At 43.5% G+C, this 25228-nt stretch overlaps 1 protein-coding gene across 2 annotated transcripts in view; it reads left to right on the forward strand.

Annotated features, from left to right (window-relative positions):
* znrf3 (zinc and ring finger 3) overlaps positions 1 to 25228 on the forward strand; it is an 81742-nt gene that overhangs the window by 42849 nt on the left and 13665 nt on the right. The window lies entirely within an intron of this gene.

Raw genomic sequence — 25228 nt, forward strand, 5'->3', positions numbered from 1 at the left:
TTTAGCTTCAGACTCCCATCTGCAAAAGACCCAGGGCTGATATCATCTTTTTGCCCCTTTTTTTTAAAAATAATAAAAAAGTTATTAAGATCTGAGTTTTGTGTTTAATCTGCTTGTATTAGTAGAAGTATCTGATTTTCTCTTGACAATGTGCTGCAAAAACAGCCTCCAGATAATATTCCAGTTATCTTATTTTAAGCAAAAAGAATATTTGCCAATGGGGTATGAAACATTTTCTGGACTAAAATTCTTAAACATCTAAAATAGTCATTTCTAGTGATGCACCGATTGTTCGGTAACCGAAATTGTTCGGCCGAAAATGGCAAAAAAGCACTTTCAGTGTTCGGTGGAATAAGTGGGGAAAAAAAACGAACAATTAATAACGGCGTTGTAAAATAAGGAAATAGACTGTCCGCTCCGTCCCGTAACGTTGCGCACTACATAAATCGTTGGCCAACCAAAAACTAACCCCATAAGAATTTTACCTAATAGACTGGCCGCTCCCGTAATAAATCGTTGGCCAACCAAAAACTAACCCCATAAGAATTTTACCTTACATTCACCAGGAGGTGGAACCAAAACAACATAATGCTGGGAAATTAAAAAAATTTCATTTTTTTATGTTCAATAAATATTTTCTACCTTGTAATTTTGTAAAAGATTTTTTTCTTTGAAAAGCATGCCTAAATCAAATTTATTTGATTTATGCAATGGTGAAAGAAATTGGCAAAATAAATGAAAAACTGCGGAAGAACCATGTTCGGTATTGTTCGGTATTCAGTGTTTATTATTATTTTCGGTTTCGGTTTCGGCCACAAATTTTCATTTCGGTGCATCACTAGTCATTTCTTAAAACGAGGATTTTTACTTTGCCACTTAAAAAAAAAAAAAAAAAAAATCATTTCTAACAGAGATTGAAAGGTGCATCTTGTGAGGTGCGACCCCACAACCAGTACCAGGATCCCTTTTCCATATCAAAGATGGCGAGCTAAGTTGTCTGTAAGATGACCTGCTCTGTGACGGGCCTGAATCGGATCAGATGTAATAGACGTGTGACCCTGGAAAGCCCAGGCACAGGAAAAGCCCAAGTGTTAGAAAGCCACATCTTATGCTCAGTCAGACTACTAACTAGTCCTGGGTCCGATGCCTGGGTGGGAGACGCTGCCGTGAGGACGGCACGGCTTGGAGCCGGCCGACCAAACCTCTCGACTGCTCTGTTCCTCCTGTGTTTATTCAGGCAGGACTATAATTGGAAAAGGGAAAGCCCATTGTTGCATCTTGACGAACCCCCCGCCCCCCCGGCCCAAACATAGCCGGGTGCTTCGCGCTGGCTGGCACAGCCGCCTCGGCCTTTGCCAGGCCAGACAGAACCGTGTTTACCCCCTGCCAGCCGGCCGGCCAGCCAGACCGCTGTGGCCAGCCCCAGCCCGGATACTATGCCCTCCACCACACTCCTCCCCCCGCCTGGTCTGCTCTTATACTCCGCAGCCCGCCCCCCCCAAAGCTCCAGTGGCCCCTGACTGAACCCAGAGCCCGCTCCACTTTGCTGCCACTTTGCCACCAACAGTGTTGGGGGCTTGTCTGGTCAATTTAGATTCCATTCAATTACAGAATCCCGGCATACGCACAAAACAGAATTGTATTTGGGGGGCGGGGGGCTGTTTACTTTAATCAACGTCCAATCAAATCTAGAGTGTCTGGGAACGCGGGGCTCCCAGCTGTGCTTCAGATATGATCGAGACGTAGCGATGAGCACTTCCTCCTTTGTTTGGAGCCTTCTCTTCTCCTCCGGTCGGCTGATGGATGCAGATCAAAACCCCCGACTACTTTGATCACTCTCTCTCTCTCACAGAAACATTGACAAACTTCACTGTTTTGCTGCTTGGGATGTTAATGTTTCATCCCACGAACAAGCCCCCCCCCCTTCCCAGTTTCATGTTTCAAGAAATTATAGAGCGGGTTTTGTTCCTGAATGCCGTTACAATCTGCTTTGGCTCGTGTTCATTTATTCACCTGAGCCCTCAGACAGAGATTTGCCTCGACACGTAAGATATCAGCAGTGGCGGAAGACGAGGAGTCGAGGTCGCTCGCAGCAGACCTCCAATAATGTCATGTATATATGTACACAGTTTTTTCCTGCTCTTCCTGTGTGGTTCCTGTGAGAGCTGCAGGAGTGCTGGACCTCTGACCTCAGTGTGCCACAGCGGTGGCTCTGCCCCCGGGCGGCGGGAGAGCCACCGCCGAATCTCTTCCATTGTAGTTGTTTTTGTGATGTTCGGTTTGGTCAAAAAAGGGAAAGAAAAGCTGAATTCCCTCCTTTTTATTCCTCTCCTATACATCAAATCGTTGCCGGTGCCGTGGCTCCACCTCGACGGCGGCTTATCAGCTCTGCTCTCCGAGAGGTGTTTGTAAATGTTGTAAATCATGGTCTCGCCTCTGCGCCAATGTATCCGTTGTCAAGTCGAACTATTTATTGCAGTCAATAACATATTCTTAGTTGTCATTTCCTCCCTGGAGCTCGACTTTCTCAGAACTGGCGTCTCTCCTTTCCGGGCCCGCTCTCCTCGCACACATGCCCTGCGATCTTTGGCAGCTTCTCTGGAACATGAAATCGTGGCGCTGGCGTTCACCGGTGGTCCGGACTGGTCAGGTTCTCTGACGCCGCGCCGGCCAGATATCTCTTCTTTCAAGGATGACGGGTGGGGGCTTAACATGCCAGCCCCCGCCTTTCATCCTGCCGCGGCTCTCGTGACATCAGTGCCCCCCCGCCCGCCCCACCGGGCAGCCAGCAGAGAAGGGCAGAGGGGGTGAGGAGATAAGGAAACGACAAGGACCAGTCTTGTTTGGATGCATTTGTGCCGTGCAATCTTTCCTTTTTTTCCGTACACACCACAAGAAGCAAAAATGCGAGCCGTCCTCCCACACAGCCGTGCAGATCGTGTGAAGCGAGCCTCTTGGCTGGTACGGCATGTAAAACTCCCTGGTATGTGATTGTTGTGTGGCCCGGCGCTGCCCTCGGCCAGCTCGTCTCGGAACCACCATCAGCTCCGCTTTAAACTCCGGCCAAAGACAACAGCACAGCTGGTCCGAGTCCGGCCACGGCAGAGCTCGGCACAAAAATGTCAAGGCCCTTTTTATTGACACATCCTCCCAGAAATAAAGCTGGCTACTTTTAACGTTTTTGCCCCGAGGTGCACAACCATAAAAAGTGCATCCTGTGTGGGAAGCGCCGACTCGGACGCACGGAAAACACGGTCCAGGAGTCGCGGTTGCCAGGGAACGATGTAAGCGAGTAGGGGAGCGTGTCTTTTTCTGCCGCGGCCTTCGAACTGGCTCCGTGGGACCGCCGGCCGGAGCAAACAGCTGCTGCTTCTTACTGCAAAGTGGCTTTTGGATTTAAGCTGCGTCTGGCATCCCGGCCGCTCGTGTATGTGTGTGTGTGTCAGTCTGTGTGTGTGTGTGAGGGGGGGGGAGGGAGGGCCATATTAAAAAGAGAGACAGATGAGTGTGATATTACTGGCGACTGGCTCGCAGCCTGTGGGCAGGTTCGGCGTCCTACACACTCAGGTGTGTGTTAGAGGTCGTCCCGGGGCCACGTTGATGCCAGTGAGGTGTCAGGCCGCGGGGCTCGTTGTAAAGGAGCGTCCACGCTGGACTGCTAGGCCTGCATTTGAACTTGTTTTCCAGGCCGCTTGCAGAACAGCACGCTGCTCACCGTGGACAGGAACACCGTCTGGTCGGTGGGAGTATTTAGCATTTCAATGCAGATGGCTGATTGACTCACCGTCCCCGTCTCCTCACCCTCTTCTCACCTCGTTTCCGTCCGTCGCAGGAAGAAAGCTGAAGTGAAGACGAGGGTTATAGCAAAAACGCCTTTTCAAAACCGTTCTGAAAAAGCCACGATTGCTATCGATTTCCAACAGACACTTTTTTGTTTGTTCGATACGGAACAAAAACGAAGATTGATTCATGGCTCTGACTTTTTAACCGAACGCCGTAAAGATGCACGATATCGACGAGACAATTTCCCCCGGGTTGTGTTCAGGAGGAGAAGGGCTCCTTTCCTTTCAATCGAGTGCTGAAGACTCAAAATCGATATCTTTAAAAAAGAAAAAGGAAAGAAAAGTAAGTAACACACGACAGCAAAAAGTAGAGTGAAGTTTTTAGTAGTGACAAACTGAAGAGTCCGCTCCTTTTACTCCCGCTTTCTCGTGCTGAAACATAAATCAGCTGGGTGTAGTGGATCTTCCTAATAAGCAAATATAGACTCAGACAAACAGTAACAACTTCTATCATCATGCCATTAATTGTTCAACAAGATATAATATCAAAAAGGGAGAAATAAAATATATTGTGGGCAATACTAAGTACCCCCCTTACTGCTTCCATAGGATCCGTCGATGAATCGAGCTTCACCAGGTGTTTAGACCTAGATAAAAGCAGATGTTTGGCAAGTTTTCTGGTCTGGTATGTGGGCACAGTGCCAAAAAGGGAAAGACATTAGCAGCGGTCTCAGAGGAGCGATTGTTGCTGCACATCAGCCTGGAAAGAGTTTTTGAAACCATCTTGGAAGTCAAGTGTTCATCGGTGGAAACATTACTCGTAAGTGGGAAGCATTGAAGGCTCTGGAGTGGAGTGGAGTGGAGTGGAGTGGAGGGGGCATCCCTGCAAATTTACCCCAGGATTCAGAGAAAAAACAAAACCCTCAAGAGCCACATCTCAAACCCTGAAGGCTTCATGTTTAGTGTTAAAGTCCATGATGGCACTAGCAGAAAAAGTTGGGGCAAGTTTAGTTTGAAGGGCCTGAAAACCTTTTTGCATGACTTGAGTTTCACAAAACTGCTCCTGAGCCATCCCCAGGACTCCTGGATCGATATTCCATCGACTGATGGGGCCAAAGGGAAGTGGACGTTGATGCCCGGTGCTGTGTTTGGTGAGGCACTTCAGCAGAAACACCTCATAGCCACTGTCAGGCTGGAGGCTTTGGGCTCGTCCTGCGGGACCCGGGCGTCTTGCAGTCATCGTGGGCCCAACGTCCGTCATCGTATGCGTACCAGAGATTTCTAGAGGTTCAGAGATTGATGATTTTAAAACACAACTCCAAATCTAGAACGAAAATGTCTGGAAAAAAGATTTAGGGTTTTGGAAAGCTCTCGAGCCCAAACCTCAGCCCAACCGAACTGCTGGAGGTAGAACTACAAGCTAGTGCATCATGGGGGAATGTTTCAGTGTTGCCCACATGGTTTTTGTTCCCCCTTTAACTTGCTTTTAACGTTCTCTACCTGTCCAGTAGGGATGGGCGGTATGGACTAAAAAATGTATCACGATTATTTCTGGCATTTATCCCGATAACGATAAAAATTATGATTAAAAAAATACCAATTAAACTCCATCTTTTTAACTATAAATCTATCTCGCTCTCAGATCCGCCATGTTTGTTACACAAAAACATCATCAACGGGAATTTATCCTTTTTCTTTCTTTCTTTCTTTCTTTCTTTCTTTCTTTCTTTCTTTCTTTCTTTCTTTCTTTCTTTCTTTCTTTCTTTCTTTCTTTCTTTCTTTCTTTCTTTCTTTCTTTCTTTCTTTCTTTCTTTCTTTCTTTCTTTCTTTCTTTCTTTCTTTCTTTCTTTCTTTCTTTCTTTCTTTCTTTCTTTCTTTCTTTCTTTCTTTCTTTCTTTCTTTCTTTCTTTCTTTCTGGCTCATTTCCTTCCTTCCTTCCTTCTTTCCTCCATTCCTCTTTTCTCCCTTCCTTCCTTCTTTCCTTGTTTTCTTCCTTCCTTCCTTCCTTCCTTCCTTCCTTCCTTCCTTCCTTCCTTCCTTCCTTCCTTCCTTCCTTCCTTCCTTCCTTCCTTCCTTCCTTCCTTCCTTCCTTCCTTCCTTCCTTCCTTCCTTCCTTCCTTCCTTCCTTCCTTCCTTCCTTCCTTCCTTCCTTCCTTCCTTCCTTCCTGTACGTTGTGCGTGGATTTAACACAGAACCATAAATCATCTTTACACAAAAACGTCATCAACAGGAATTTATCGTTTTTACCGCAAGATGACAAATTGTTATCGTGAGGAATTTTTTTGACGGTTTATTGTGAACGGTAAAATATCACCCATTCCTACTGTCCAGCAGGTGCGTTAGCAGCCATGAATACGGGTACGAGACCATATCGGTGCGTCTGTAGCAGGAAATCTACCTCATGAGAACCGTTTCCAGCTTGAGGTCACTACTAATCCGTATCATACACATGCACGGCCTTCACGACGGATGAAACACGTCTTGGTCCTTGGAACCAAACGGCTGAATTTAAGTCTGAAATAAACGCAGCCACTTGCGAGACCTGGGCATGCTAGCGCTTTAGCTCTCACCACCTGCGCCTTGCTCCCAGCAGACGGCACAAACACTTTCAAACGCTGCGGCGCAGAGGGAGGGATGGAAAGAGAAACTCCAAAGGAGAGGAGGAGCAGCAGGAAGAAAAGAGGAAAAAAAAGTGAGAAGAAAAGCTTGTGAGGCACGAAGCACTCGGGGGGCCCGCCTCTCGGCTCTCTTTTCATGTTTATGTATGGCTCAACTTGCTGATATTATCTCGGCCGCTCTTCCTGGTGGGGTGTCGGGAGAGGTTTCCACCACGACCATGTGCCTCACCTCCTAAATCACTGCTCCGCCGTGTTTCACGGCAGTTGGAGGCACCCAGGATCCCACTGTGCTTGTTTCCATGGTCACTGGGAAGCGCTTTGTGTCATGTGGCTCAAAGTAAGCTGTCCCTGGGCCGAATTACCCAGCTTTCAATAGGAGGCCAAATGACCATTATTAGACTTCACAGCTCGGGCCTCTATTTAAAGAGAGAAGAAAGGAGCCCCGGGGACTTGAGATGAGAGAGAGATCGAGAGAGAGAAAGTAGAAGTCGAGCGCAGAAAACCGAGAAAGAGGGAAAAGAAGAGCGCGGAGGAAACGATGGGAAGAAGAGGAAAGTTCATGTAGCCCCTCTGAAGAGTTGTCTTCTTCCCCCTTTACATTGATTCCTGATTCAAATGAGATCTGGATTTCATGGCAGTCAATAACAGGCCTCAGATAAACGTCTCCTGTCCGCCAAACGCCAACACAAAAGATCAAAAGTTAATCTCAGATGAAACGGCCACCACCAACGGAGCCCTATCTTTTCTTTCTGCGTCTCACCTTGCACCTCCTCCCGGCCGAGCGAGTCGGTGTTTCTGCGTCTCGGACCCACGGCCTGGCACCGGAGCTAATCTGATGCTTTTCCGTGCCATACACAGATCCCTGAATGGAGGGTGAACACGGCATCCTGCTCTGGTGGCTCCAGCTTTCTTTTAAGCTCTGCCAGGGAGGCAAGGTTGGGCCGCTGCACGAAGAGAGGAAGAACAAAGATGTGTGTGTGGGTGTCTGAGGGCGACATTGTAGCTGGTCGTACTCGCAGTGAGGTAATGGAAGAGGGGAAACTGAAACGTGCGATGAAGAATGGAAATGCACCTGCCGAAATTGAGAACTTGATTTGTCGAGGATCAATAAACTTGGGAGAAGGAAGTCCGTAGTTACATGCTAATTTGGGCCCAAACAAAAGCAAAAGTCTTAGCAAGAAGTCATGGGAGTTCCAGTGGGTTCGACCCTTATCACGCAGTCAGAAACGTCCACCTCTAGAATGAAATAATGCTGCTACAAAAAAATGCTGCCCTCTGTGACATCACAGAGAGCCAGTGTTTGAAAAAAACCTCTCTGTTACATCTTCCTAGGGCTGGGCGATATGGACCAAAAGTCATATCTCGATATTTTCTAGCTAAATGGCGATACTCGATATATATCTCGATATTTTTTCTGTGCCTTAATTGGGGTTTCCCCCAAAGCATTATAGCATAGCATCTCTGTTAGCATTTCTGTTAGCATCTCTGTTAGCATCTCTGTTAGCTTCATTTTTTTCTGAGGCAAACCCTTAAAAAAACAGTCAGTTTTGATACAAAGCCTCGTGCCAAATGTCACACAGGTTCCTTTATTAACAGAGGTCTGCACAATATCAAAATGTATAAAACGAATGAAATAAAAATAAACTGCCTGCAGTAAATAGAATAAAAATGCTTCTTGAATAAAATAAAACAAATATCCCTTTCCTGCATAACAATTAAATTAAAATACACTGTGCAATTAATACAATGTAGACAGTAACAGGCAGACTTTTCCACTGAGGTTGACAGTTGTGCAAATAACAAAACATTTGTGCAAATCTCAAATAAAACATTCAAGTCAATTTGTCACAAAATAAGCTATATCAAAATCATTTAAAAAAAAATTTTTTTTTTTTTTTAAATCGATATAAACGATATTGTCTCGTACCATATCGTGTTTGAAAATATATCGATATATATTAAAATCTCGATGTATCGCCCAGCCCTACATCTTCCCATCCCCCGACGACCAAATCTCCACAAATGTTACCATCAACGCATTGTTGTTGTTTGCATTTCCCCGTTACAACTTCTAAATCTTCCAGCCAGGAGGATGGAGAGATTGTTACGATGTCAATAGAAATGATTGTTGCTCAACATTTATCAGCTCCAGGTTACTCGAGATAAGCCGTGTTTGCTCGGCTGCTTTGTCTGAGCTATGTGTTGCATGTGAGCGGCAGAACACATCTGCAAGTTCAACCTTATCATCTGACAAAGGCAGGTTTTTATTATCTGTGTTGTGCAGTCATAACCGATATAACTCGATCCATTCGTCCTGGAGCTCCACCGACCAGTCTGGCACCGATAGCAGCTTTGGACCAGTTTTCAATATCCATCCATGCGCTTAACGGAGCCAAATCTTCTGCCGGCAGCAGTGGAGATGCATTATGGGTTATACAACAGGGTTTGACACGCAATAACAGTGGATTAAAAAGAGATGTGCCTTGTTATGCTGGTCCTCATCTTGAACTGATGGAGACCATTAGTTGAGAAACCGTTCATGTGAAGCGGTTCTTCGTTTTCCACCGATGACGGCAGCTTCTCTTTCAAGCAGGCAGCGACACGGCCTCCTCATGCAACTTCAAGGCAGAGAGAGATTAGAGAAAGTCTCAGGACTTCAGGCACATCAAGAGAAAGGGTGAAGTGGCGTATTAGTGGATTCCTGTCTGAGTTCGGATTATAGCGTGTGTTCATCCAGAGAGACTGGAACCACAAATGCTGCGAAATGTTGCAGTTTAGAGGAAAATCTTCAATTTCATTGAATTCTTAATGACAGTGACTTTGTTGTTGTGGTTTTTCAGAGTAATATCAACATGCCTTTCAATTGTTTTCCCTCGACGAAAACTGCTGATGGGACGAGAGCTTGTGGTCGTGTTTGTCGGTCCTCTGTTTTGTCTTTTCAATGACACGGACGTCTTCTTGCTTTACTCGGCACACCCGGCTGACTGGTGACGGCTGTTAGTGCGCAATTTCACAACGAAACAGGCTCGGATACTCGACAACGGTGTCTCTCGCACTCGTTTCCCTTCCTGGATATGGAGACACTTCCCCGTTGCCCTCATTTCACAAAGCGCTGCTGTATTTGCTCAGAGCACTGACGCCAGCCTGTAACATTTCGCCAATGACTCTTCGATTTGTCGTTGACGCCGCTGACGCCAAGAAACCGCGATGACATCGAGCCCCGTCTGACAGCCCTTTTTCCACAGTCCTTTCACTTTTATTCTTCATGTTCCCTCACAATCCTGTTTTTTATTACTATGCCGTTGGTACCAGTTCTTAAGGAATAGATTTTACAAAACGCAGCGTTGGGGTTCGCGTCGGCCGGTAAACGATTTCAGTATTTATGGGTTTTGGCTACAGTGATCTCGCGTAGATGTTATGTTGTCAAACTGTGACACCACTACATGATTTTTTTCTGTATTAAAAAGTAATCTTTAAAACATGAAATGGCCATTTCCTCAGAATAACACAAAGCTACATTAACCATTAAAAACACGCTGCAGGTATTACTTCCGAATGGAGTGACGTCGAGTGTTTGCAAACTGAAATGTGTGGCAGCGCGCCGTCCATCAAAAGTTGGTCTGTTTTTAACTTTTAAGGCTTCAACGCGAGCGTCGGCCAATAAAACCGCTGCTGTGCAGCTCGTGCTAGCCGATGACATCACACATGCAGGCGGGGCTGTTCTTAAAACACGGCTTACTTGTGTAGCGATCGGGAAGAAATCTGATTGGTTATAATCTGCCGTCAGATGCCCCCCCCTTTGGGTTTGTTCACATCTTAGCTTGTTTGTGAGTTCTGCTCCTTTCACACCTAATCATGCAAGAACATCCTCGCGGCTTATTGGTCACATGATTCTTCCCCAGAACTAAAAGATGTAAATACAGTAAGAGGCTCCTGTAGTTTTAGTAATATTTGATGTTGCTCGCAGTGATCGGTACCGTTAAACTGCTTCAGTTGGAAAATGAGGAAAATGTTTTCGCACTCAAGTCGCCGAAGACCCAAGAACATAGCGTTAATTAATCACACAGAACTGTAAACTACGTGATTTAGCTGCGTTATTTGATCAATTCTTGCCTTCTGGTCTTGTTCTGGTTTGGTTTGGTTCGGCTTCTCACCAGGAGGACCGCACCAGCTGAGTCGCATCAAGACCACCTTGGACGGCCTCAGCGCTGAAATGTGCCGTACAAAACAACTCACCTCGCCTCTTATGGGGGATCTGGGTCCGATTGTTGTGGTTTTCAATTCAATTGAATTTTCTTTATAAAGCATCTATTACAACAGAAGCTAGGCAATTTCCAGAGACCAGAACATGACCCCCGAGCAATTATTACATAAACACTAGCGGGTAAAAACTCCCCTAGTGGGAGAAAAACCCATACACCATTACTGTGTTCAGATCACACGAAGCGACCCGCTGCACGCCAGGAAGTGAACCTGGATTTGTTTTAAATGCCTGAAAACAAAGAAACAAAAGTCAAAAGGAAAGACACAAAATATTTGATGTTTTATATGTAGTGGACTTTTATCTAATTCATATTTTGCTCCTTGAAAAGAAGATAAAATTGCTCAACAAAAGGAAGAATAAAGGTGTGGCTATAACTTGAGCAGCAAACATCTTGGTTCAGATGCCAGGTGAAGAAAACGCACCTCCAGAGTTGTATTCTTGTCCCTCGCCGGAAACCTTGTTTGTATCCCGGCGAATCCCAGAGGACCAGGGACCAGAACCGGTAAGAAAACAACATGGGAGGGACGGAGAGGAAGAACAGAGGAAATTTAATTAGCAGTTGTCCACTCCTCCAGGCCCGGTGTTTGGTCTGGGCAGGACAGAGCCGTGGGCAGCGGGAGGAAAGACGACCAAGAGGCCTCTTGATTAGCGGCGGTGCATCTGTGTTCATGTTGACTCCGCGGGACTTCAAACGCCGCAGAGACAGGAAATGCTGCCCGCGGTTGCGCGACAGGCAAAACAAACGTGTATTTAGAGAGCGACAAACCACTTTGCGTTGCACAAGAGGCTGGAGTCCAGTGATTGGGCTTCAGCCATCACTTGTTACTCGCCCAGTCTCCGTACCACACGCGAGAAAAACCAGCATCCTGCTGCGTCACGTTACCCAAAGCGCTGGAGGGGAGAGACTAAACCCAAACATGGTCCGGCATTTCATAACGTTTCCTCAGAAATCCTCCCCCTCGGTGGCGAGATGTTAGAAGTGTTCACATTATTCATTTATATGACATGAACAGCTTGTTTGACACAATCTAACTATCAGCAGCAGTCCTGTTTGCAGATCTGAACTATGCAGGACTAAAACTAACATTAAAAATAAAAGCAGGAATGTATATATTTAGTATTTCCTTTTCCTTATATGTGCATTCCTTGTTTTTACACTCCCTCGTCTCCTCTTTTTACTTTACCTGACGCATTTCTGCCTCATTATGCAAATAAGGAGGGCTGCTCTCTACTATTGGTCGGTAAACAGGAAGAAGCCTTCCCGTTTATTGACCAATAGTAGAAGAGCTACACCAAGAAGGGTAGAAAAGGCTGGAAAAACTAAATATATACATTTCTGCTTTTATGTTAAATGATGTCACTTTTGGTCCTGCATAGTGAAAAGCATTTAAAGGCGTGAATCAAACTTTTTCATGTTTCTCTGTTATATATTTATTGTGAATTATCTCTGCATTGTTTTTGTCTTCAAGAAAAGTTCTCAGATTAAAACAGGAAGTGGGAAGAACACATCTAACGGCAAAACCTTATTTGTTTTCTACAGCTGTTGTAGTTTTGGGTACAAATATCATTTTAAAATCTTAACACGGTAAAAGGACCATCCCAACTTACGACGATTCAGCCGTACTGCAAACTTAATACTTCTAATGATAATTTCACTGTTTAAAAAAAAAATATAATAATAATTTGATCGTACGTGCTTCTGGTTGGGCCGAGGTGCAGCTATGGCTGTTGCTCCACATCTGGGAGGCAGGAACCAAACATCTGGGAGGCTCTGACAGGAGTGGCAGCAGTAAAGTAATGTTGTTGAAACCACACACACGAGCAACAGGCGTCATCATTTTAGCTCTGACAATCATAGCAGGTGGTAAATTGGGCCCAAAATGAGGCTTCATATTGTCCGGGGGGTAGTTGTTCTTCACAGCTGAGGCCGCCACTGACCATGAATCATGTGGTTAGTCGGTGATCGTCTCCACCATCCCTTCCTCAAGCCTCAGTGCTGAAAAGCGACGGCTGTTCATCACGGCTCACGATGGCCGACGCAGCCTAAAACCGGCGATGTGACCAAACCCTCACGGCTTTTTGTGACCAGATCTGAAGCTAGTGGGGTCTAACGATTCATAGACGGTTGGAGCTAGTGGGCGACCGATAATCGGCCGTGGCCGATTATCGAATTCGATATTCATAATTTTATTAATAATCGGTATCGGCCCCCCCCCAAAAAAAAAAATCGAAAATAAATAATTTCGATTTTTTTTTTTTTTTTTTTTAAGAAAATCGGCTGCATAAAGTGCATATCTTATCAATGTTCAACATGCTCAAACTTAAGTAAACTTAAGTAAATATTTGCACTTAAAAAAACAACCTGTGTAGCCATTTTCACAACCTGTACTGTTTGGTTGTTTGTCATGTGTACTAGTTAGCTTACTGTTACTACCGCCAAGTAGGCACTTGCTGTGGTTTGGGTCTGGGAATGGGGAGTATTGTGCCTGACTGTTCTAAAATTGAGGCTGTTATTCTTCTTAATTTGTTATTTTTTATAGGCAGCTTTTTTATTTTATGTAAAGAGAAAATTCACTTAATGTTATTTTTAATAACTGAAATGCTGCTTGTTTTGTTTGATGTTCCATAATTTGCACTTTTGATGTGTGAGCCATGCGAAGTGAATATTGCTGTCCTTCCTAGTTAAAGCAATAAATTGCTCACCATTCATTTAAATGAATTCTTGTATTGAAATTTGTTTTCTCCCAAAAAGGTAAAAAAGGGTAATAATCGTATCGGCTGATATCGGCTATCGATCTTTTTGATTTCCCCCTAATCGGTGATCGAAATAATCGAAAAAAAGGCTGGTCGGTCGGACACTAGTTGGAGCCTCAGCGTTTTATTGGAGACTCTCCCGGCGGCCAGCGCTGAAGTTTACATGCGTTGTTATGAGGAGGAGAGGAGACCCACCAGTAAACCTTCTCTACCTCCCTCGATTCTTTAATGGGCTTGGCTCGGTGCCAAGTTACACTGGCAGGCCTGACACACACACACACACACACACACACACACACACACACACACACACACACACACACATTGTGATAGCACAGTTCACTTGTGTAATTGAGGTTATGCAATGGGGGGTGACTGGTCGCCCCACATTGTGCACTGATGCAGACGGAGAAATAATGAGGTGGGGTCAAGGTGTTTGTGGCTCGGATGAAGCGGAGAAATGAACAGTTAGGAAGGAAAACAAGGAAGGCAGATGTTAAACAAGTGGACGGTGAGATCTTAGTCCTCCACGTCAGCATCTCTAAGGAGAAGCCCGGGCGTCGCCGCCCCCTCGGGGTCGCCGTCACCCATCTCTACGGCTGATTCAACAGGCTTTTCACAACAACCTACTGTAGAAGATCGTCTCAATGTCCAACGCATCCCGGTCCGGAGGAAATGGATTCCAGGAGGATGGTTTGGGGATATCCCTCAGGACTCCTGTGTTACATGAAATGCATCCAAGTATAAAGGATCAATCATTTGCAAAACAAAAGCGACAATTCTCAAATTGCGACAAAGTTTTTGTGAATCGGCCTAATTCTTGTGAAAGTATCGTCCCACAAGACTTCCTGTGCTGCCCTTCCATAGAGTTTATAAATGTTACCTATTGATACTTCCTTTTTACGAGCGCGGCTCTTGTGTGAAAGCTCGTCCTGTGAGACGAAGGAGAAGCCGATCTGAATGCTTTTCACTATGCAGGAGTCAGGACCAAAAAGACGGACTGAAACATCTTTCTCTTTCGAACTAATTGTTGTGGAAAAGAAGAGGAGGGGATCGTTCCAGTGGTCATGTGACTGACTACGTTGCATCCTATGCTGCCACCGGCCCTCAAATGCAAAAAGAATAAATAAATGTCCATAACGTCTTTGCGCCTAACTGGATCGTGGACATGTCTGAAAACTCTCCTCGTGACGGCGTTAGAAGGTTTTTACCATATTTGGCCGTTTTTGAGTTATAGCTGTTTCGATTTGGAGGTTTTTCTGGTGGAAACGTGACTACGGAGACACCGGCAGATCCCCCAGCTTGTAGGGCTTGAAGGCTTGTAGTCTTGTAGGGATTGTGGGGCTTGTAGTCTTGTAGGTTTGTGGGGTTTGTAAGTTTGTAGGTTTGTGGGGCTCAACTTCCACAACTCCTTTTCATACATGTAAATGACCAGAGCTGGGTAGAGTAGCCAAACATTGTACTCAAGTAAAAGTACTGTTACTTCAGAATAATATGACTCAAGTAGAAGTAAAAAGTAGTCATCGTAATAATTACTTGAGTAAAAGTAAAAAAGTACTTGGTGAAAAAACTACTCAAGTACTAAGTAACTGAGTAACGTCTGATTTATTTTTTTTAACACAACCATTCAAACAGACAAAAGTACAAAATAATCATCTTCAGGCAAATGAAATCAATTAAAAAAAAATTAATAAAAAGTAGCTTAAATTAAAATAATCTTAAAGTAAATTCAAGTACTTTAATAAATAAAATAATAACAGAATAAAAAAATAAATTAAGCACAAGTAGCACAAAATGTCAAGCCTTTGTACTTTTCTTTTTTAACCAGGCAGAACTAGAACAAACATGAACTCATAGAAACTCTGTGTAAATGTGACAAAACATCCAAAAACAAACATTTTTCACTAAGAATCACTCAGTGATGTCATGAGATTGACGCGTACGGATAAAAGGGATAAAAGAAAAGTAACAGCTCAACGTAGCCTAATGTAGCGGAGTAAGAGTAACAGTTTCTCCTTCACAAATCTACTCAAGTAAAAGTGTAAAGTATAGTGATTCAAAACTACTCCTAAAAGTACAACATTTTTCCAAAACTTACTCAAGTAAATGTAACTCGTTACTACCCAACTCTGTAAATGACTGATATGCAAATGAGCTGTTCAGAGGAATTTCATAGTCTATTATTGTCCAAAGCCCCCCCCCCCCCCCCCCCCCCCCCAGTGCTTTTTACCTGCAGTCACTAGTTGCAGGGAGAACGGTTAAAGCATCTACTGCACCTGACGCTCCGCTGCCGTCCTGATCGTCCCGTCCAGCTGCTCAACACGATGCTGTATATGCACGAGCTTCAGACATTATTCTATGATTGACAGCATGTTGTTGACATAAGGCCGTGTATTTCTGGAGCCGACAACAACCGTGCTGTTACATTTGTGTTGTTAAACTTGGGACTTGGGCGGTTAGCTGTCTCGGAGTCCGTGTGGACACGTGCACTGCTGTTGTGTTTAGATCTGCGTCTGCACTGTATCTCACCGTCGACCTTGCTGGGTCTTTCTGATCACATGCACGTCTGAGTGATGGATGAGGGACAGACGTGGGTTTGACCATTCTTTTACGAGGGGAACAATGTGCTTCCTCTTTTAGATTTAAGGCTCACTAGAAAGTATGCAATACACGTGTGTGTGCGTGTGTGCGTGTGTGTGTGTGTGTGTGTGTGTGTGTGTGTGTGTGTGTGTGTGTGTGTGTGTGTGTGTGTGTGTGTGTGTGTGTGTGTGTGTGTGTGTGTGTGTGTGTGTGTGTGTGTGTGTGTGTGTGTGTGTGTGTGTGTGTGTGTGTGTGTGTGTGTGTGTGTGTGTGTGTGTGTGTGTGTGTGTGTGTGTGCAATCAGGGAAGCCGCAACAGCTACACTTGAAGAAAAAAGCAGAAAAAAAGGCTGATGAAGCAGTTGAAAACAGTCAGATGTCTAACAGTTAGAGGCCAAACCTCTGCCTAAGAATCGCCATCGGACAGGAACGTGGCCTTGAACGGCTGCTAAAAGGAGGCGAATAAATACTGCAGCCTTGTGAGCATCTGATTTGTGGAGACGCTTCATCTGCTGATTTTGTTTAGTGTCCGACCGATCAGCCTTTTTTTCGATTATTTCGATCACCGATTAGGGGGAAATCAAAAAGATCGATAGCCGATATCAGCCGATACGATTATTACCCTTTTTTACCTTTTTGGGAGAAAACAAATTTCAATACAAGAATTCATTTAAATGAATGGTGAGCAATTTATTGCTTTAACTAGGAAGGACAGCTATATTCACTTCGCACGGCTCACACATCAAAAGTGCAAATTATGGAACATCAAACAAAACAAGCAGCATTTCAGTTATTAAAAATAACATTAAGTGAATTTTCTCTTTACATAAATAAAAAAGCTGCCTATAAAAAATAACAAATTAAGAGGAATAACAGCCTCAATTTTAGAACAGTCAGGCACAATACTCCCAATTCCCAGACCCAAACCACAGCAAGTGCCTACTTGGAGGTAGTAACAGTAAGCTAACTAGTACACATGGCAAACAACCAAACAGTACAGGTTGTGAAAATGGCTACACAGGTTGTTTTTTTAAGTGCAAATATTTACTTAAGTTTACTTAAGTTTGAGCATGTTGAACATTCTTAATACAAAAAGAAAATGCAGTATTTCAGTAAATTTCTTAATTTTTCTTTAAAAAAAAAAAAAAAAAAAAAATCGAAATGATTTATTTTCGATTTTTTTTGGGGGGGGGGGCCGATACCGATTATTAATAAAATTATGAATATCGAATTCGATAATCGGCCGTGGCCCACTAGCTCTCAGACCCTGCAGTCCTCGCTCAGCATTCGCGTCTTGACCTCTCCTCTTATTTGCATGTTTAATATCGATGGCGCTCGCTGAGTTCCTCCAGTGATGCTCTCCCATCTGTTTATGTAGTGTAAACAACGTAAACTGTGGGTTTATATAAAGGAAGACAGCTGAAGTGGTTTTTGGAGGAGGCTCGGCGGTCCTGGTCCCCCGCTGGTGTCATGACACGCCAGTGGACTTTTATGTGTTTTATTTTTATTATTATTATTATTATTATTGAAGTACAGCTTCAGAAATGGTGCCAGGGACTTTTTTTAAATGCCACCGTGGCGGCCCAAGAGCATAAATATTAAAGGGGGGAAAGAGTTTACAAGGTTGGCAAAAGCAATGGTGTGTTCAAATGTAGAAGAAACAAACGGTCCTGAGTGTGGTTTCACTCATCCCCACCTCCCTTTCTCATCAACAAGTGTCCACGTTTTATGACCCGGAGTGGAGGGAGCTACATCTAAGGAGCAAGGGATTTGGGGAAAGCAGTGGATTAGCATGCTTAAAGGGGACATATGTAGTATTCACTGTATATTCTTAGTGGCTAGTGCAAAGCTGTAATAGTGATTTAAAATAAATAAATAAAGCATACTCCACTGAAGAGAGGGATGGAGTTGAGACGAGCTGCAAAAATATGTTGAAAAGTGCAGCTTTTGTGATATTTGATCTCATGAATAATTTTCATCAGTCAGTTCAGTTTTGTATCACACCTTTACCTCCACGTGTCGCTGCTCAGCTTGTCAAGCCCACATGTATTTTTATGGTTTCATTTTTGCTTCTTCCCTTCTTCCACCCCTCCCATGTGCTAGCTTTAAAAAAAGGCATGATATGTCTTTTTTTTTTTTTTTGTACAGAGAGAGTTTTATGAGTTCCCAAAGTGCCTTCGTAAACACTTGCAGAAAGCCGCTTGGTCTGTGAGAACAGACTCTTGTCAGGACGGCAGAGGCAGCAGATCCAGCAGAACAAGTGTCAAACCTGTTGATTAAATGACGCGCCGCCGACGCAATTATGCCCAAATGAAAAAGCGTGTCATGACAGATCGACGGGTTGTCAGCGAGGTGTTAACATCAAACAGGAGGAGATGATGGAGATGCTGCCTAATGCTGCCTGTGAACAGGGTTAATGACCTAATCCTGTTGAAATGAAAACCCCTGGAAACTAAGATGCAGCACGTATAGCCGAGAGTGAAAAGGAGTAAAAGGCCGTGTCCTCGCTGCAAAGCCACGTGGAACAGTTGGACTTTATTTTAGCTGAATGTAAATAATGCCCCGGCGCACATGCCAGCTCTGATAGGGGCTGAGGACGGAGGGGGGAGTGACCACATATAAGAAAATCCATGTGAGAGAAGTATGCCTTTATCTTTTAATAAACCGTGAAGCCAGGAGGCAACATGAAATTACAGCATAATGGCAGTGGAGTCTTCTGAAGACTTAATTGCCTTAATTATAGCAGTACAGAGAGAGGGAAAGGAAAGCATGAAGAGGAGGAGGAGGAGGAGGAGGAGGAGAGAAAAGGGGGGAGGAAAGCAGAGCAAAAGAAAGCAGCAATGTGGAAGAGGTGCTCGTGCACGCGCCGCGTCCTGCAGGTGCAGCAGCGCGCTGATTGGTGTCTGCGAGGCTTTACGTGCATATTTATAGTTACACATGCATCGTTTTTGGGAGCATGTGAAATATGAGAACGCTCCGCGCATGCAAATGATGGATTGAGTGCTATGCTGAGAAAAGACTCTTTCCAGACGAGTGAAAATGTCTTTCCCTCAGATCTTACAAGCTGGAAAGCTTACTTAGGGATGCTAAACATAGCTTTCATTTTCCTCCGTGTCTAGACTGAGTTCTCAGTAGTTTCTGCTGCGGTTTGCGTTCGCTCGGGGAAGATTGTTCCCTAATTCTCATGCTCCAGAGAGCCAGCGGGAAGTTTGTTTAGCCAGCAGTATTGTGAAGTACCTGCAACACCCCCCCCCCCCCAACACACACACACACACACACACACCAACCCTCTGGCACACAGTTCAGGTTGAGAGTTCAGCTGATTTTTAACCATGGATGAATGATCAAGCGCTCAGACTAAGGACAGGGATCATGTTTAGGCTTGGAGGGAAAAAAAACAACAAGAAAATAAACTTGTTTTTGAAGGATTTTGAGATGATAGCTGTCCCTTTTTCCTGTTACCTATTACTTTTAATCTTCCCCAGAAATGTGTGACTCTTCTTTATTGTTCAGGCGACTGCTGTACAAAGTTCATAATTTACAAAGTCCTACTTACAAACTGTTATTTGTGCTTTTGAAACTGAGAAAGGACATTGATTTTTACCTCTTTCTTTTTCCATCATTAACTAGTCTAGAGCACAAGATGGGAACAAATGATCTGTACGTTGGTAATCAGGTAATTGATTACCTGTCTTGCTACTACTTGCCACTTACAATGACACAAAAAGAGCCTTTTCAGTCCTAAGTGCGACAGGTCCAACTGTGGACGTGGAGGCTGAGTAGCTAACATGACATTGTTTGGTGTCTTGCTCAGTAACTCACTTTCTCCTCTGTTATTACCTTCTTGAGCCTCGTGTGTCTGCTGAAGCTCTGGGTTTCATTGTTGCTGATGTGTGCTATTGTTTATTCTTGAATTGCCTTGAGGTGACATCTGTCGTGATTTGGTGCTTTGTAAATGAAGCTGAATTGAATTCATATAGTTGCAGTCGCAGTTATCGCAAACGATGGCCAGGGAGTCCAAAGTCATCCAAGATTCCTTAAAATGAAATATAAACTGATACATTTCATTTCATTTATTCCATTCATGGTATATCTTCTTAACAATGTTGTACAAAATTCCAAGAAATACACATTATCACCATGAAAGAAAAGGAGCAGGAAGAAGAAAACTTATGATACCTGCCCCTCTCTGTTAATACAATTACGTTGACTTACTGAACACCAATCTATCTATCACATATTTATAACAAGAAAACAAACAAAAATACCACTCTTCTATCTATTTTTTTTCTCTTTCTCCTTCTTCTTTTTTGTAGGCACTTATCTTTTCTTTTTTAAACATTTTCTTAAGCTGATACAAACTTGTGCAACTTTTCAGTTCCTTGCTTTGTCTATGCCATAATTTTACACCTGTAACAGAAATACACATTTGTTTTATGTTTAGCCTTGCAAAAGTATGTTTGAAATCAAATTTAAGTCTGTTATCCTCATCCTCCAATCTGAACAAATTTTGTAACTGTTCTGGTAATGATCTTTTTTTTGCTTTAAACATTATTTTTAAAGTTTGAAGTTCAACTATATCCACTATTTTCAATAAACCTGCCGAAATAAATAATCTGTTTGATGGTTCTCTGAAGCCTACCCTGTGAATGACTCTCATTGCTCTTTTCTGTAGCACAAACAGAGGAGAGATGTTACTTACATAGGTATTACCCCACACTTCCACACAATAATTTAGATATGGCAAAATAAATGTACAATACAGAGTTCTTAGTGTGTTAGTATTCAAAATAAACTTAACCTTATTCAAAATATATATACTCTTCGCCACCTTGGCTTTTACATATGCTATATGGTTTTTCCATGTCAGCTTGTCGTCTAAAATAATACCCAAAAACCTAAACACAGACACTCTCTCAATGCTCTCTCCTGCAAATGAAAGTGCAATTTCGTCCTGGATGTACATAAAGCATGACATCACACCGCACCACGTTTTAATTCATGTGGTGGGAAAAGTACTCATAGTGCTTTTTATAAAACTAAAATAAAAACATTCTTGTGACATTTCCAGACCACAGTCATAAGAGTCCATTTCTGGCCAAAAGTACTCAAGTCTCACCTGGAATCTTGTAATGAATATAAATGGTTAGAAATTACGAGTATGTCAGTATGAAAGCGTGTTGTAGTGTAATTCTTAAATGCAGTACTAGGTGGTAAATCTTGATTTCCTCCAGTCCACTAGGGGCAGTAGAGCATTTATTTTTCTGTTTGTAAACAATGATGACGTAGACCGTAAGCCTCCGGTGCTATCGGGCTCGGTGCTCGGAACCACTGTGTTTTTAAAAGTTAAAGCAGCACTATGTAACTTTTCCACCTTAATATCATATTTCCAGAGTCATTGTGATGGTACATTCAACTTACAAAAGGTTTAATGACACCTCTGTCATGGTCTGAGGGGTCTGGTAGGAACTCTTCCACACTACTGGTAAAGCACTACCGATTTTGTCCAAAGGAGCCGCCAAACTCAACAAAAGCTGAAAGTTACGTTGTGCTGCTTTAAGTGATTTATTTATTTTATTTTTTTCAGGACTACAAGTTATTAGACTACTATAAATATTTTCTCCCATGGCAGCAACAACTTGGCGTGTTAGAGTTCGTGTAATCCTACCAATCGTTAAGTAGCTGTAGTTCATCGTTTTGAACACCAGGGGGGCTCGTTCTGTGTTTCATATGGAGAACAAGCGACAACGTGGCGCTTTTGTCGCCCAGTTTTGTTTTTTACATGACATTCAACGTAGCCAACCACACAGGTAGGCATTTCTCCATAAATATGATGCATTCATCCTTTCAAAGTAAGCATCATTCTTTTGTACTTTCCCCTTAGTAGAGACTGATATAGCAGAGTCGCAGAGCGTCGCATTCCACGTGTGGTTTTGGCTGGGATCGAACCTGCGACCTCCCGGTTTGGGCACCCAACATTCCTCCCATGAAATGGAAGAAAAACACAAAAGTCTTCATCTCATTTTTTTTTTTTTTTTTTCTCTCATCTCATCTTTAACAATTACCAACTGGTGTGGGTTCTCAAAAATTATATTATATTATATTCCTCCTTTTTTGAAAGATTGGAAAAAGAGGCCTTATGCAGGACCTCTTTTCTAACTTTATCAATGTTTTACCAACATATATCCTTTCATTGGTGTCTGAGGTGGTAGGTTTCTTTTTTTTTTGGATCAGATTTCAGGAGGGATGTGTCAGTTTGCCTGCGGATGTGCTTTTTTTTGTTATCAGGCAAGTCCCTGCACTGCAGCGCAGGCCTGCCCGGGTGGAGATTCTTCAGGAGGGAGATCTCTTTCTTTTCAAAGCGTCTTACCAAGAGCTATTAATTATTAACTGGGAGAGCTAACATCAAAGGAGCAGACTTAAACAGGGGGGGCCGGAGCCTGGCTGCGTGGAGCTGAGAGAAAAACTGGGTGAGAGGGAAAAGCCGGGCTGAGATTTCTCTCTGCTTGCTTTTTGAACTTCCCAAGTACAAAAGTGCGTGTTCGGGGAGGAGGACGGAAAGAGCAGTGTCGGTGCGAGAAACCTGAAATGTTAATGTTACAGCGTTTGAGAAGGCTTTCATTCACTGCAGGGGAAGATGGAATCAGTTTACAGGGTTAATTAGTCTTTAATGAGCCCTGAAAGCCAAATTTATAGACATCTTGTCTATGTATTAAACTAGTGGGGGGAATCTAATTGAGAAATAGCTCATAAACTCCAGAGTCATGATGCCTTTACATTCTGCTGTTCGCTGAATTACTCTTCCAAATTGAATTCGATAGGGTGCGATGCATAACGGCCCATTTCATCAAAGGGATGTTGTTGGTCTCGTTCCCTTTTCCTCCTGCTGTAACTTGTCCAAGAAGCAGTCGTCTCACCACAGGTTCCTTTGGGAAGTGAAGGACACCGTGGCCGGTCTGAGCATGCATCTCCTGTTACTGCACCGCAAAATCAAATATTTATCGTACATTTTGTCTGAATATTGACCGCTATTGATTCATAAGAGTGCACATACAGTACCTCCTTTCCTGTCCCTGGCTACTTTACTGCTAAAAACAACAGAATTCTGGTAAAAGATTTCCAGGTTCGCTTTTAAAACTTCACCTCCCAGTTCTTGGACAGTCAAGTTTAATTATTAACCTCTTTCAAAAGGGTTATAAAACTTGCAAGACATTGGAAAATATAATACAAGCACTCTGCAGAAAGAAAAAAACTGAGATAATGGCACAACTTTGGAGTCCATTCTGCATGTATCAGTTGATGCCAGAGTTCAGGAAATCGGCTCGTGGAACAGCATTTAAGCTGCAGAAAACAAGGTGTTTTTTTTATATAATGACTTTAGATTTATGCTCCACAAACTCACACAACCAACGGAGGGAATAGTAACGGATGGCCAAGTTGCATCTCTTAAAGAATTTGCCTTTTTAAACTATGGATTTTCGGACTTTGAGGTTGTCTGTCCAACTTCTGAGAGTTAATAAAACAGTTGTAAAACACAATATACCAATTTGGATTCTTGGACGTGACTTTCTCTTCTTCTCTGCATACTTGGCTGGCAGAAACATTCACGGATAGACAGCATGTGGAGTGATAGCCAAATTTAACAGGTGGAAAAGTCAAATCCATCTGGAGATTTCAAATGACACTCACGTCCTGTGTGTTTGTGAAAGACGATGTGGCTGGAAGCCGGACGGATCTTCTGATTATTTATTTTTTTGCAATCTCAAAACAGTAATCCAATTTTGCTTTTGTAGCTGTTGAAGTGTTCAGAACATACAAAAGACAGGACCAGACAAAACAGCAACAACTACAACAACAACAAGCTGGGAATAGCCACACAGGAACCCAAACAAATCAGTTCTGGGTGAATATGACAGGTACATTATGCAACCTAGAGTGCAACACTGTGGAAGCTACACAAGGGGAAGAAAAGATGGATAAATAAAAGTAATTAATACTGGTTTTTATACAAATGTTCTCATCAGTATAGCTGAAACTTTTACATTAATATAATCAAGAAAATGGTTTCCATGTTCTTTGGAAGGCATTAGATTTGGAGTACAGAAGACAAGTGAGAAGGTCCAGAGGTTTGTATTCCATTATTGTCCTGTTTCATCCCGACACTGAGGGTGCACAAAAAGTCAGGACTTATATAGTCTTTTCTGATATACATCAGTAACACGATCATTTGAAAGACCCAGAAGAAGGGAAACCGGGTGGAGTTCCAGCTTTTTGTTCAGCACCTTCTGTATTTCCAACAAGATATAATTTCAATATTTCTGTATTTTTACACAGGACCAATAATAGTGAGTAAGATCACCAATTTCTGTCTTACATTTAAGACAAACTGGAGAGACATCTTTTCTATATTCGGAGAGACGGTTGGGGGCAACATGTGCTCTGTGCAGAATCTTTAATTGCATCGCTCTTGTGCTGTTACAGACAGTTATTTGTTTTGCATTATCCCAGATGTCGTCCCACATCTCCTCCCTTATCTCAACACCCGGGGTCTTTCTTTTTTAATTGACACGTGCATCACACCCCAAACAGTCTTTTGTTTACGGTTACCCTCATTTAGACCCGTGCAGTCAGCAGATCTGTGATGCAAATAGTAGTAAAACAATACATTTTAATATAATGAATTGACCCCAGAGATCTCAACGTTGTGGCGTCGGCCAGGTCTGAACATAACTCCAGCTTTCCAGCGAGGTTTCACATCAAACGAGCTGACTCGAGCCTTGTTGTGATGCCACGGTTGTATTCGACACGGAGCGCAGCTGCAAGTTGAACTTGAAACGTTTTAATTGTGTTAAAGCGCAGAAAAGTTGGCCGCGTCCTAACAGATGGTGCAGCTGGATCTCCAGCGCTGATGCAGCCTCCCTCCGTCCTGGCCTGCAGGCCGGCGCGGGGACACCGTCCAGCAGCAGTCACAGCCATGTACATTGTGTCTTTGATCCCCCCCCGCCCTCTCCTTCCCTCCAGTTATGAAGAGTGCTGGCAGGAACCCAAGGGCACTTGATAATACCAGGATATGATCCCAGCCGCTCTCTTAGATCATGCGGTGCAGACATCAAAACCTCTAAATGGGGCAGTGAGACTTCAAGCAGGGTGAGAATGGCTTGTTGGTGAAGGCAGGGGTGGAGATAAAGAAACTTTTTTTCTGTTTTTTTTTTCCCAGACGAGGGGGAAGC

Source organism: Cololabis saira, chromosome 9 (genome assembly GCF_033807715.1).
Source record: "Cololabis saira isolate AMF1-May2022 chromosome 9, fColSai1.1, whole genome shotgun sequence".
Taxonomy (NCBI): domain Eukaryota; kingdom Metazoa; phylum Chordata; class Actinopteri; order Beloniformes; family Belonidae; genus Cololabis; species Cololabis saira.